We start from the raw sequence: 5,132 nt of genomic DNA on the forward strand, positions 1-5,132 counted from the left end.
ATCTCTGAAATCCAAAATACTTCTGGTATGAAGTCTTTCAAGAAAGGACTATTCAGCTCACACTTTGTTTTATCACCATTACAGTATCATGCTGGAGAGAATCTACTCCTGAGAATCTGATCCCAGAGTCAATTATTCCCCTAAACACTTAGAACTATGCTGGCATGTTACATGTTACTTGCAGATTTCTAAATCATTTTAGAACTCAAAATTTTGTAATAGCATCATCAAGTTCATTTTGTGGTCATACAGACAGAAGCATGTCAAAATCATGTCTTTTTTCTTAACTCACAGTATGATAAAATTTCTACAACATAAATTAGATACGTTGGGGCTGGGGAGATGGCTCAATAGAATGAGGGCTTCCCTGGAAAGTGCAAAGGCCTGAGTTCAATCCACAGTTCTGCCAAAAAATAAAATAAAAATAAATTACATACCTCATTCATTTTTCTGGGTACAGGTCATTGTTTTTAAATATATTCCTATTTTTAAAAATATAATTACAATTATTTTCCATATAAATTCTTTTTGTCTTGAAAATCCCCAGTATTACAAAAAAGAAAAAAGGAAATAAAAATTTAAACTCTGTTCCTATTAAATATAATTCTCCATTACTTTCTCTTTCTAGTGCCTAAGAATCTACCATCTTATTGACTTTCTAAATTTGATTCTAGAAGCACCATAAAGTGGAGTCACATAGCATGAATTCTTTTGTGACTGGCTGATTTCACAGTGCATGGAATGCCTCCAGAGTTCATCCACATTATAGCACATGTAAGAGGTTCTTTCCTTATTAAGTTTAGTAATATTCCACTGTATATACACAGCACATTTTGTTTATCAGCCACCATTTTCAATGGTTGATTCCTCTGTGTTCAACAATCCAAGTCAGCTGGTGTATATGTTCATCAGCGCACACAACAGAGAAGAAAGAGGAAAAGAAAGTATGACTTTTTTTTAAACCCACACTTCTGAGAATCTGAACACTATATACATCAGGTTACCACTCTGACCAACCTAGTCATGTGACTAATATAGCTGCAAAGAGACTGAGACACACAATCTTTATTCTCTGCTCTGAGTTTCTCTTAATGAAGAAATACAGAAGATAAAAATGTTGAGGGAGTAATTATCAGTCTCTTTTGTTACTAAAGGAATGTACATAGTCTGTTCTGAAAGACATATTTTCTTGGAGTATAAAGAAAATCTTTTCTGATAATGAGGGTGATGTGGATCTTGTAATGATAAATAGAAACCCAGGTTAAAGTGAGTTTGGGTGTGAGTAGGTCTCTATACCTTGTGTAGGGAATTGAAGAAATGAGAACACAGTAATTGGAAAATAAAAATTGAATTGCATAAGTAAATTTAGTTTTATTGCAGTTTATGGAAATTTAATTTTTCTTTTCATTTTAGTTTTGGAAATGTTTGCTATTGTTTGACTAATATTTTAATGTCATATTATTTTGGACATATAAAAATATAAAAAAAGGAAAAAAACTGTCTTTCTACTCCAAAAGGTTCCTAGGTCCTGTGTGTGTGTGAGACCTTCCACACTTGCTGGATTCCACTCCATCAGACAGGCCTGTTGTGGAACTTTGCAGCAGAACTTCCTGAAGAGAGGCAAGGGGCAAATCCACCCAACTAATCAAGGAGCAGAACATCTGTGCAGAGGGCCACAACAGGTTCACTTCCAAGAGCTGCAGCAGGAGGAGGTGGAGCACAGCAGCCAGACCCAAGCAAGGCCCACCTGGACAAGTTCCAACTTGGTAGATCCAGACCCAGTTAAGAAGAGACACTTTGCTCGGTCCACATCTATGAGAATATCCTCCCTCTTTCTCTCTTGATTGAGAGACAAGACTACAGGTAACCAAAGTGTCTAGTCTGCCTAGAAGACTACCTGGCAGGTGATCAGACAGAATTTAGGGCACCTAATTTAAGTACAAATTCCCAATCTAATATCTGCTTAGCTATACAATAATAATGTTTGCTCTTAGTGCCTAAAACACAAAACTATTAGGTACAAAAGTTTGGCAACTGCTAAATCTCACCAGCCATTATTAGTGTTGCTAATTGTAGTTCTGTTAATATAAAACTGTAGTTGCCTTAACCACATAATCTCTTTTGGGCAATAATATTTGTATGTGCTAAGATAATAACTGCACCAAAGCTCTACAGCAAAGGTCAGAGGACAGTATAATGCAAAATGACAGATAGAACACAATGCATTCTCAGGCCCCAAGCCTACACTGAAAAATGCAGGAGACACCAGCATAGAAGAAATTAGAAATCACACACCTGAAATCTTTGAAATGATACTGTCTGAAGTAAACAAAAGCTACACAAAGGCATAGAGGAAATCAGATTGAGTTAAATCCCCGGTTCCATGAAATAAAGTAAAAAAAAGAAAGAAAGAAAGAAAGAAAGAAAGAAAGAAAGAAAGAAAGAAAGAAAGAAAGAAAGAAAGAAAACAAAGTGGGCTGGGGAGATGGCTCAGTAGAATAAGCGCTTCCCTGGCAAGCGCAAGGGCCGTGCTCAATCCCCAGTTCTGAAAAAAAAAAAGTCTCTGAAATACAAAATACTGAATCATACAAGAAATTTACAGAAGGTATAATCCCTATACTCCTCAAACTCTTCAATAAAATTCAGAAGGAAGCAATCCTCTCAAAATCATTACTAGAGCCAAGTATCATAGTGAAATCAAAATCAGAGAAAGATGCAACTAAAAAAGAGAACTACAGGCCAATCACACTCATGAACATGGATAAAAAAATCTTCAGTAAAATCCTAGAAAATAGAATACAGCAAATCATTATGAAAGTTATATACCATGACCAGGTAGGATTCATCCCAGGGATGCAAGGATGGTTAAACATACACAAATCTATAAATGTAATATGCCATATCAATAGAAACAAATCCAAAAACCACATGATCATCTCTATTAATGCAGAAAGGGTTTTGACAAATTCCAACACTTATTCATGTTCAAAGTTCTACAGAAAATTGGAATAGATGGCTTCTACCTCAATCTGATAAAAGCTACCTATGATAATCCAACTACTAACATAATTCTAAATGGGAAAAAAACTGAAACTTTTTACTCTCAGATCATGTACAAGACAAGAATATCCTCTACCTCCTCTCCTACTCAGTATAATTCTGGACCCATTAATAGAGCCATTAGGAGAGAGAATCAAAAGCGATAAGAATAGGTAAAGAAGAAGTTAAACTATCATTATTTTCAGATAACATGGTACTCGACTTGAAAGACCCAAAAAACTCCACCAAGAAGCTACTAGAATAAGTGCACAAATTCAGAGCATAACATGATAAAGTCAATACCTGAATATCAATAGCTTTCCTCTACACAGATAACTGAGAGAGAAATTAGAGAAACAATACCTTTTACAGGAGCACGGTAGAAAATGCAATAATTAGGAACTAATCTAACTAAAATAGTCAAAGATCAATTCAATGAAAATCACAGTAATCTGAAAAAAGAGATCATTGAGGTTTTCAGAAAATGGAAAATTATTCCCTGCTCCTGGACAGGGAGAAACAACATTGTGAAGATGACCATACTCCTAAAACTGTTATATAGTTTTAATGCAATCCCTGTCAAGTTACCACCAACATATCTCAATGACCTAGGGCAATCATTGCTAAAATTTATTGGGAACCAAAAAACACGTAGAATAGCAAAGGTAATCATGGTTAACAAAGGCAAGGTAAGAGGCATTATAATTCCTAACTTGAAATTATACTACAAAGTTACAATGATAAAATCAGCAACGTATTGACAAATAAAAAAATAGACCTGAGAATCAATGGACTAGATTAGAAGATGCAAAAGCAACTAAAAACACCTCAGCCATCTTATCTTTGACAAAGGAGTTAAACATGCTTACTGAAAGAAAGATAGCCTCTTTTAAAAATGGTGCTGGAAAACTTGGCTCTTTACATGACAAAAAACTAAAACTTGACCTAAATCTATCACCATACACTAAACTAAAGTTAAACTAGACTAAAGGTCAAAGCATTAAAATAGAAGCCATAAATCTCCTGGCATACAAAGTAGGTGGAAATCTTGAAGACATAAGGGTTGGCAAACAGTTTATGAACAAAAAATTAAACTGCAAGGGAAATATTTGAAAAAATTATCAACTGGGATCTCCTCTTGTTGAGAAGATTTTGCCCATGAAAAGAAAAAATTACCAGCAGAGTGAAAAGACAGCCCAACAAATTTGGGAAAAAGTTAACTAATAAACACTCAACAAAGGTCTTTTCTCTAGAATTTATAAAGAACTAAAAACATTAAGGCCTCAAAATTTAAAGAGCCAATCAGGAAATGGGCATCTGAAATGAACACACAATTCTCAGAGGAAGAAATACAAGAAGCAAATGAAATTATGGAAAAATGCTCCACATCATTATCCATTCATGAAATGCAAATTAAAAAACATTGAGATACCATCTCACCCCAAAAAGAATGGCTAACAAAGAAATCAACCAATAACAAATGTTGGAGAGGATGTTTGGAAAAAGGAACTGTTCTCCACTGCTGGTGGGATTATAGACTGGTGCAACCATTATGGAAATCAGTGTGGCGACTCCTCAAAAAAAAACTAGCACTGGAAATCCATTCAATCCATCTATTCCCATTCTGGAAATTTTCCCAAAATAACTAAAAATATCATATCATAGTGATATATGTGCGCCTATGTTTATAACAGTACAATTTGTGATGGCCAAATCTTGGAAACAACCAAGATGCCTGTCACCCGAAGAATGGACGCAAAAGATGTGATGTTTTTATACAATGGAATATTACTCAGATATAAAGAAAAAGAAACTGAAAGCCTTCATAGATAAGTGAATATCATTTGAAGATATACTCAAAAGTGAAATAAACCAGACACACATGTGTAAATATCATATTGTCTTCCTAGTGTAAGAACTCAAAAGAAGAAATTGAAAGATATAACACAGTTTCATAGAAAGTGAGAACTTAAGGATTAATTAATAAAGAGAGAAAAAGAAGAAAAGTTAGGAAGTATGGCAGGAGCAAAACCATACCTTTATATACACAAGATGGTTAAGGCAATGGTCCTGAGAATCTCCTTTAGGTTTTT

The sequence above is a fragment of the Octodon degus genome, unplaced genomic scaffold, assembly GCF_000260255.1.
Source record: "Octodon degus isolate 3935 unplaced genomic scaffold, OctDeg1.0 scaffold00028, whole genome shotgun sequence".
Classification (NCBI taxonomy): Eukaryota; Metazoa; Chordata; class Mammalia; order Rodentia; family Octodontidae; genus Octodon; species Octodon degus.